Raw genomic sequence first — 10,789 nt, 5'->3', positions numbered from 1 at the left:
CATGGTCAGGGAAGTAAGCCAACAATTCTCGAAAGTCTTAAAGTTACCACTTTGCTAGACCCCCTTTAGTGACACTTAGCCCAAGGGGCGATAAAGCAACCGCATGAGGCTATGATGGCCAAAAAAAAAAAACTCAGAATGGAGACCAAGACAGACTTAATTAGGTCAGTCCACCTGCCTAATGTGTCCCTAGACAGGGCCTGGAGGCCCTTTAAGGCCCTCTGAACTGAGCCACCGGGGGTAGTGTTGTTAGGAATGAAGGTACAGCATTGGTCACCAAACATTGCACACACTCCTTCTTCCTTGGCTAGGATGCGGTCAAGGGCTATGCGGATCTGAACGGCCCTGAGGGAGGTCGGGGCGAGTTGTTCAGCAAGTCCCTCAACGGCGTCATGAGTCAGGTTGGTTAGTCTCAACGGCGGCGGGGAGTTAGAGAGGCCGCTGAAACAGGAGTTCCAAGGGGTGTTAATTTGGTGAGTGGGGTCACCAGTCTAACCATAGCACAAAGCCCAACGGCTGACGTCGGGATTCTAATGTACAATCTGTGCTTCCCACAACACCAGAATAAGTCAGCTCGTGCCTAAGGGCCTATCCTAGAGCCATCTATCAGGGTGGTGCACCAGTAATGGTTGATGTCACCCAATTTGTTGGGGGACGGAGAGGGTCCTGTAATTTGAAAACGCGTGTAATTCAGCTTTTGGGCCACAAAGGGAAGAAGTCGGGTGGCATTGTCAACAGAAGGGTACACATGTCAGTCAACTTAAAAGGGGCGGGGTAAGTGCGGGAAAAGGGACGTCCAGCGGAAGAAGCAACACAGTCACCCAGGTTTTGGCATCCACCTGAGCCACAGGTTGTCTGCACCCGCTCCTAAGGTCAAAGGTCAAAGTTACCAGGCCTTCGGTGGTGATGTCATTAGCACGCACGGATGTGAGCCTTTGAAACACCACCGAGGTGGGGTGGTACTTTAAGTGCTACAGAGGGTGTAGAGGTAGTTAACGCCCTCTCAAGGACATTAATTTTAATAATTCCTTTAGCGTCTGTATCAGTCAGGTCAAGCCCCAAAACAACATAAAAGGGAAGATGGGCACAACTTACCAGAGTATGTTGTCTGCATCCGACACCAATGGTTCAGGGTTGAGTCGTAACAAATATAGAGGTTATTACCACGGTAATAGCTATTGTGTCCCCCGTAATTAATCACACTGCACAGGTCAAAAAATAAGTCTTGCTATCCCCTTTGACCCGGTCTATTTAAAGTCCGCTGTATGTTCTTAGACACTTGTCAGTCACTGTCGTCAGGAAGGATGAACTGAGACACAAAGACAGTAGAACACGCCCAAGGGATAAACGGGGATAAACATCAAACTTTTCACTTAATGTAACGACACAGATAGTTATGCTGCAAACAAGCAAGAAAAACTAAGAAACATTTAGCATACTGGATTGGTCTCACACAAGGATATACAATATAGAAGTTGAAAAGAGTAATGTAGGTAGAAAATCTCTCTCGTCTCCTGGGCTGAGGGGCAGATGATGTGGCGATGTCAGCAATGACATCCGCTGGTAATCTGTCAGGTTCTTCAGCTGTAGTGCAGAGGGAGAGGTGGTACCAGGTGTCCCCTCCACCAGCCAGTCGAAGGGCGTGGGCATAGGTGGATTAATGACCGGGCCTACCGGGCCCAGGCCCAGGGGGCCAGAGGCCCCAAGGGGCCAGGCCAACTTGGCCCCGCGGCCGCGACCCAAGCAAAACTACTTTTGCAAAAATAATAATCTTAAGCCCCAAGGGGCCAGGCCAACTTGGCCCCGCGGCCATGATCCATAGAGGGTAAGAGGCCCCAAGGGGCCAGGTCAACTTGGCCCCGCGGCCGCGACCCACAGAGGGCCAGAGGCCCCAAGGGGCCAGGCCAACATGGCCCCGCGGCCATGATCCATAGACGGTCAGAGGCCCCAAGGGGCCAGGCCAACTTGGCCCCGCGGCCACGATCCATAGAGGGTCAGAGGCCCCAGGGGGCCAGGTCAACTTGGCCCCGCGGCCACGATCCATAGACGGTCAGAGGCCCCAAGGGGCCAGGCCAACTTGGCCCCGCGGCCACGACCCACAGAAGGCCAGAGGCCCCAAAGGGCCAGGCCAACTTGGCCCCGCGGCCGCGAGCCACAGAAGGCCAGAGGCCCCAAGGGGCCAGGTCAACTTGGCCCCGCGGCCACGATCCATAGAGGGTAAGAGGCCCCAAGGGGCCAGGTCAACTTGGCCCCGCGGCCGCGACCCACAGAGGGCCTGAGGTCCTAAGGGGTCAGGCCAACTTGGCCCCGTGCCATGATCCATAGAGGGTAAGAGGCCCCAAGGGGCCAGGTCAACTTGGCCCCGCGGCCGCGACCCACAGAGGGCCAGAGGCCCCAAGGGGCCAGGCCAACATGGCCCCGCGGCCATGATCCATAGACGGTCAGAGGCCCCAAGGGGCCAGGCCAACTTGGCCCCGCGGCCACGATCCATAGAGGGTCAGAGGCCCCAGGGGGCCAGGTCAACTTGGCCCCGCGGCCATGATCCATAGACGGTCAGAGGCCCCAAGGGGCCAGGCCAACTTGGCCCCGCGGCCACGACCCACAGAAGGCCAGAGGCCCCAAAGGGCCAGGCCAACTTGGCCCCGCGGCCGCGAGCCACAGAAGGCCAGAGGCCCCAAGGGGCCAGGTCAACTTGGCCCCGCGGCCACGATCCATAGAGGGTAAGAGGCCCCAAGGGGCCAGGTCAACTTGGCCCCGCGGCCGCGACCCACAGAGGGCCTGAGGTCCTAAGGGGTCAGGCCAACTTGGCCCCGCGGCCATGATCCATAGAGGGCCAGAGGCCCCGAGGGGTCAGGCCAACTTGGCCCCGATCCATAGAGGGTCAGAGGCCCCAAGGGGCCAGGCCAACTTGGCCCCGCGGCCACGACCCACAGAGGCCCCAAGGGGCCAGGCAAAATTGGCCCCGCGGCCATGATCCACAGAGGGCCAGAGGCTCTCAATCATTATTATCAAAGCTAATTCTCAAATTGGATGGATCACACAACCTCACTCACATATTCTTTATCAATTATTAAAGGTTGTTTCTGAATTTTGATCACAGAACTTAATGCAAATATTCTTGATTGATTGACAAAGCTCATTCTCAAATTTTGATTACACAACCTTACTCTGACAAATTATCATTATCAAAAAGCTCTATCTCGAATTTGGATCACAGAATCTCACTCAAGTATTCTTAGCTGTGCCCCTCCCCCATCAAGTCTTTCATAAACCGGTCTGTTCTTTTAGAATCTCCTCATTTGGTATTTTGAACTCGTGAGAGACTGCTCAAAATTTGGTTTCCTTTCCCTCAGTTCAGACTCAGAGATAATTTGAAATCATTCAACAAGAAGTTTAACGCGCGCACACACACACACACACACACTTGAGTTGAGCATTACTTGGAAATTCTTATATTTTCCATTTTGCTGTTATTATCAGCATCTTCCCATTTTGTCCTTTTCTTTCGAGAAAGTTTACAGTCTGACATTTGTCACTGCTGTCAGTTAATAACTTTTTGGTCTTTGACCCATTTTGTCATTTTCTCGATTCGATCGTCACTGACCACTCTCTCCTGTCTGGCAGACATCGTTGCTGCCATCATAGCTAGCAAGCTGCCTGCAGCGGGTCATCCCTATGTTCCCCGTCCCTATGTTACCCGGGTCCTATGTTCCCCTCTACCGGGGAACTAAGGACCCTTTTTAAAAAAAAGGGTTCTATGTTCCCCGCTGCGGGGAACGTACAACACTTTTTCCAGAAAAGGGTTCTATGTTCCCCGCTGCTTCCAATGCGCGACTAAGTAAGACGCACGCAGACACGCATGACAGAGACGCGTTTAAGTTGTCGAAGGAAGGAAGTTCGCGTTTGAGTTGCTCTATCTGCTGCCGCACGCCCTGTGACAGGTTAGGTTTAGGGATGGTTTTGGTCAGGGCACAATTTCGCCAAAAAAGTGCTCCACAACGCCCTGTGACAGGTTAGGTTTAGGGATAGTTTTGGTCAGGGCACAATTTCGCCAAAAAAAAGTGCTCCACAACGCCCTGTGACAGGTTAGGTTTAGGGATGGTTTTGGTCAGGGCACAATTTCGCAATTTCGCCAGATACAATGCAGGGAACATAGGACCCTTTTTTAGAAAAAGGGTCCTAAGTTCCCCGGTCGCATACAAAGACCCAGGAACAACCGGGGAACATAGGACCCGGGGAACATAGGACCCGGGGAACATAGGCACGCTCCCGCCTGCAGATAGCAACATTTTGGTGTCCTTTGGGAAAATATTTAGAAAGAAGACAAAAGTACACACAGTTGTACAACTATTATCTTTATGATCTTTTTTTTGTTAGTTTCTCTGTTACTGTGTGTGGCCAATTAAGCGACTTTTGGCCATACCTGGCTGGTGACATTTAGCGACTTTCTGGTTGATGTTAAGATTAATAATAGCAACAGTTCTCTTCATCTTAATGCAATTTATTGTGTCTGTCTCTCCACATTTTGCCATTAGGTACTTTGAGCTCTTGTTGGTCAGTCACTCTAAGGTACATTGTTGCTGCCATCATAGCTAGCAAGCTGCCCCCAGATAGCGACATTTTGGTGTCCTTTGAGAAATATTAAGAAAGAAGACAAAAGTACAAGACATTGTACGATTACTATCTTTTTAAAATTATTTGTTTCACTGTGTGATTGACCGACTTTGCCGCTAGATTTCGCGTCTTTTGGCCATACCTGGCTAGCGACTAAAAACATCATTTAGCGACTTTTTGGTTGTGAAGATAAGTGGTAAAAGCAGATCTTCCTGTTGGTCTTCCCACATTTTGCCATTTGGTACTTTGCACTCTTCTTGGTCACTCCAAGGCATTTGTCCCTGCCTTCAGCTAGTCACTTGGCTCTTTTGGAATATATTTCACTGTAATTGGCTCTCTCTCTCTCTTTCTCCTCAGTACAAATCAGCCTGTTCCCTTGCCATTCATCACTGACCACTCTGCTCTCCTGTCTGTCAGACATTATTGCTGCTTGCAGATAGCTTGGGGTCCTTAGAGAAAATATCAGAAGAGAAAAGTACACAATTATCTTAATTATCTTTTTTATTCAGTCAGTCCTTCAGTGAGTCCCAGTGTGTTGGCGATTAAGCAACGTTGGCATTCAATTAGCGACTTTTGGCCATACATGGCTGGCGACTCAAAAAACTAGAAAAAAAGTACAAAAAGTTGTACAATTAATATCTTTATTATCCTTAATTCCCCTGAATCCTAGAGTGTGTTGCAATTAAGCAACTTTGCTGCTAGGTTTAGCGACTCTTGTTTTGGGCATACCTGGCTAGCGACTACAAACATTATTCAGCAACTTTTTGGCTGTTAAGATTAACGTTAATAAATTAAATCCTAATACAATTTATTGTGTTGGTCTCGCCATCTTGCTATTAGGTACTTTGAATTCTTGTTGGTCTCTGCTAAGGTATCTGGCTGTTGTCTTTGCCTTCAGTTAGTCACTTGGCTCTGGAATATATTTAACTGTACTTGGCTCTCTCTTTCTCCTCAGTACAAATCAGTCTGTTCCCTTGCCATTTAGACATTTTCTTGATTGGATCATCACTGACCACTCTGCTCTCCTGCTGTCTATCAGACATTGTTGCTCCCATCATAGCTAGCAAGCTGCCTTGGTGTCCTTTGTGAAAATATTTAGATAGAAGACTAAAGTGCACAAAGGTGTACAATTATTATCTTTTCAAAATATTTGTTTCACTGTCAGTGTGATTGACCGACTTTGCCGCTAGATTTCGCGTCTTTTGGCCATACCTGGCTAGCGACTGAAAACATCATTTAGCAACTTTTTGGTTGTGAAGATAAGAGGTAAAAGCAGATCTGCCTGTTGGTCTTTCCACATTTTGCCATTTGGTACTTTGCACTCTTGTTGGTCACTCCAAGGCATTTGTCCCTGCCTTCAGCTAGTCACTTGGCTCTTTTGGAATATATTTCACTGTAATTGGCTCTCTCTCTCTTTCTCCTCAGTACAAATCAGTCTGTTCCCTTGCCATTTAGACATTTTCTTGATTCGATCATCACTGACCACTCTGCTCTCCTGCTGTCTATCAGACGAATCAGTTGATTCTCTGCTCTCAATTGTCTATGCTAGTAAGCTGTTATTCTCTGCTTTGGAGTGTTGATGCTGGGTTGCTAGTTTTCTAAATCACCTCACACACTTGAAGGAAGCAGCACCGATCATAAACACACAAACAAACTCACACACACACACACACACACACACACACACACACACACACACACACACACACACACACACACACACACACACACACACACACACACACACACATAGTTGGTTTATCTGTTGTGATAGGCAAAGAGCCAATGTGCAAAGAAAGAAGGGAAATATGGATCATAAACGTTTAAGTGGAGGAGCTAGAAAAAAAATTCAGCAAGAAAAGAAAAAAAAGGAATCAGTTTTACTTGAGAGTGTTCCAAATATCTCCAGCTTCTTCAGTACAAAGACATCTGCTGAAAGCAATTCTATAAATGCTACTGCAAATTCAGCTAAGGTTAGCAATGCACCTGAGCTAGCATGTAGCTCTCAAGATCCTGAGACCACTACAAGTGTAGACACTGAACCAAATGCTTCTGATGCTTATGATTCAACCAATTCAGCAGTAGCCAGTTGCTCGGATGAATGTGAGGTCACTGCACCTCTGGACAGCATAGAAAATGAGCTGAATCTTTCTTCAACACCATCTACAGTGACAACTCTACCTAGTGATCCCGCTAAATGGGCTGAGACCCTCACTGAGTCAATGAAGGAAGTTCTTATTCAAAGAGGTGCAAAATCATTTCACAACCGTCACAGCCATTATCCAGCTTCTGTGAGGAACAGTGGGCTAGGAGGCAAAACCCGATGCCTAAACAATGAACATTTTACTTCACACTTGCCCAATGGACAACGAGTACAAAGAGAGTGGCTGATGTACTCTCCCTCTACTGGTAATGTTTACTGCTTTGCATGCAAACTGTTTTCCCCAAAAACGCATTCTTTTGTGACAGGCTATTGTGATTGGAAACACTCAGAAAGATTTGGTGAACATGAGCGAAGTGCTGAGCACATAACCTGCATGCAAGCAGTCTTGAACCGCGCCAAAGGTGCCACAGTTGATGCAGACCTGTTCAAACAGTTTCAGGCAGAGAGCAGCTATTGGAGGCAGGTGTTACAAAGAGTTGTTGCAGTCATTAAATTCCTTGCAGAAAGGGGCCTTGCATTTAGGGGTAAAAATGAATCGTTAGGGTCTCCTCTCAATGGGAACTACCTTGGTATTCTGGAGGTCCTGGCTGAATTTGATCCCTTTCTAAAGAATCACATCAGAAAGTTTGGGCAGATGGGTCGAGGTAATACCTCATATCTGTCCTCCACCATTTGTGAGGAATTCATTGAATTGATGGGTGCAAAAACCAAACAGGCTATAGCAGATGAACTGCAAGCAAGCAAATACTACTCTATCATTGTGGATTCAACCCCAGATTTATCTCATGTGGACCAATTGACATTCATATTCCGTTTTGTTAGCAAAGAGGGCAGTGTTGTTGAACGCTTTGTGGGTTTTGAGCCCATTACTAGCCATACAGGTGAAAGTTTGGCTAACTGTGTCATGTCTGTGTTGGAAAATCTAGGGTTAGAGCTGTCAAATTGCAGGGGGCAGGCTTATGATAATGCCAGCAACATGTCAGGGAGGTATAATGGGTTGCAGGCTCACTTAAAGAAAAGCAACCCATTAATACACTATATTCCATGTGCAGCTCACTCTTTGAATTTGGTGGGAGTCAACAGCATTGACAGATGTGGAAATGAAGTCTCTAAGTATTTTGACTTGATTCAGTCTATTTACAACTTCACAACTGCATCCACACACCGATGGGACAGGGTATTTGGCAATTCCAACATAGATCTCACACTTAAAGCTTTATCCAACACGCGTTGGAGTTGCCGTGCAGAATCTACCAAAGCACTGTGGCAGAACTACAGTAAAATAAAAGCAGCACTACAGGTTATTTCCACTGATGACACAGAGAAACGAGACACACGAACTGAAGCTGACAGTCTAGTGCGGAAGCTGGATTCACTTGAGATGGCCTTCATGGCAGGCTTTTGGGACACTGTTCTGTCCAGATTTCAGGCCACAAGTCTGCAACTTCAAAAAGCAGACATGGACCTTGGTACAGCAGTTAGATTGCTGGAATCTCTGCGCACCTTTGTTCTCTCCCAAAGAGATCTATTTGATCATTTTGAGCAGAAAGCCTTAAACATGTTGGGTGGCACCCCATCTTACAGGGCTGAACGGACGAGGAAACGTAAAAAGTTTGCTGATGAATCAGCATCCCCAGATGTTGTGCTTGAGGGAAGGCAACTGTTTCAAATAGAGACATTTATTGCCTCTATTGATCAACTGAGTTCAAGCCTTAATCACCGTCTGGAGGCCTACAAACATCTGAACAATTTGTTCAGTGTCCTTTTCTCTTTGGATACAGAGTCCAATGCTTCAGTCCTTCACAAGGCCAAGATTCTCACTGAATCATACCCATCTGACCTCAATGAAAGTCTTGGACAGGAGCTTATACAGTTCAAATCTTTTATACAGCTCAACAACACTGATGAGGAGAGGACCCCTTCAGGACTGCTCAAAACAATAATACATTTTGGACTACAGCCTACGTTTCCTAATACATACATTGCGCTACAGATTTTTCTCACTCTACCGGTCAGTAACTGTGAGGGAGAACGCTCATTTTCTCTTTTGTCAAGAGTAAAAAATGAGCTGCGCACAAGAATGACTCAGAAAAGATTAAATGCGTTATCTCTAATGGCAATTGAGAGTGAGCTGACAAGAGAGTTGGACTTCAATGATGTGGTGGATGATTTTGCAAAATTGAAAGCACGAAAGAAACCCCTTGCTTAAAGGTGCACTGTGTAAGATTTTTAGGTTATTTCCAGAATTCACCCATTCACTAATGTTAGGCTACCTGTTTTCATGAATACTTACCACCACCATAAAATTCTAAGTATCCATTATGACTTGGAGAATTGCACTTTTGCCATTTCTGGGAAGTGTCACCTGGAATGTGAAGATAGGATTGACTTTAGGCAGAAGCTTGGTGCTTTCTCTGGCAAACTGAACCTCAAGCTTCATTCTCTGCAGCTTTGCATTCTTGTGCAGACTTTCATCCACAAGGAACTTTTCAACTTCCCCACTATCGTGAAGGGGCCATCAAAAGATTTCAGTGTGTCCAGCATGTCTAGTCTCTTACTCTCCTTTCTTTGAGCCATCTCTTGTTTCTCATCTGCCCTACTCTCGAATGTTGCCTTCATGAATTTACTCCAGTTGAGTTCAACCTCCCTTTTTGCTTGTGCTGCTGCCTTGAAACCTCTGAAGCTCCTGGCTCTTCTGTAAAATTATTGACCTATTGACTGCGTTAAGTGTGCCCAACTTCTTCAGTTTGTAGTCCACCTTGCCACATTGTCTCTCCATCCCAATGTTGTGCACAGGGGTGCCATCAATGTTACTAGCCTGTTCACTGACAGGGTCCATTGGGAAGGTCTCCTCATCCATCCTCTGCCTGGCCAGGACAGTCTTCAGATGGGGCAGCATGAGATCTGTCAGCTGCTTCACTTCATCCAAGTATTCGGCAGCCACGTCTGACACTGAGTTCAGGACATGTCCAGTGCCTGTCCAGCCACTATAGCATTCTTGGAAATGGGCTATCTTGACCTGCATGCAGCCCTTGTACCATGAACTGGCCTACACCTTTCTTTGTGGTGCTCTCCGATGCATGTTATCATTTTACCTTTCTCCTTCTCCTCAAGCTTAACCACAAATAGATACAGACTTTGAGCCTCAATTTGCTGCACAGCTGCCGTTATGCCAATGTGTTTTCCTAAGATATTATTTTATTTTTAATGATAGAAGGGAGGAAAAGGGGGCAAAAATCATGTCCGATTTAGTTTTTTGGGTGGGTTGGGGGGTTTATTTCATGATAGCTACCAACTTCCAATACATAATATCTCTCAAATGACCCAATGCACCATCACTGAAGTGGGCGTAATCATTTTCAAAAATGTTTATTTTTAGGCCATTTATCCCCTCCCCCTGTGTCTGTGTGAAACCTGTGCTTGTCAGTGTCTGTGTGGTATACCTAATAGTGTGTGTGCAGTATGTGCACTCTTCTGTACAGTACAGTGTGCATGTCTGTTCACAGTATACAGTATTTCTTGCATAGTGCGTGCGTGTGTGTGCGCCCACACGCGCGGGGGGTTGAGGGGCCAAGACCATGTCAGGCCCAGGGGGCCAAAATTTCTTAATCCGCCCCTGAATATATATATATATATATACATATATATATATATATATATATATATATATATATATATATATATATATATATATATATATATATATATATATATATATATATATATACCATACATTAATACCATAAATATATACATACATATAAATATATATTTTTATATAAATATATGCATACATATAAATATATATTTGTATATGTATGTATGAAATATACATGAATAAATATATTTTTTAAATGTATATATACAAAATGTATGTATATATATATATATATATATATATATATATATATATATATATATATATATATATATATATATATATATATATATATATATATATATATATAGGTAAATATGAAATATATATGAAACAATATTAAGACATATTCA

The sequence above is a fragment of the Entelurus aequoreus genome, linkage group LG01 (genome assembly GCF_033978785.1).
Source record: "Entelurus aequoreus isolate RoL-2023_Sb linkage group LG01, RoL_Eaeq_v1.1, whole genome shotgun sequence".
In the NCBI taxonomy this organism is placed as follows: domain Eukaryota; kingdom Metazoa; phylum Chordata; class Actinopteri; order Syngnathiformes; family Syngnathidae; genus Entelurus; species Entelurus aequoreus.
This window is presented reverse-complemented; position numbering follows the sequence as displayed.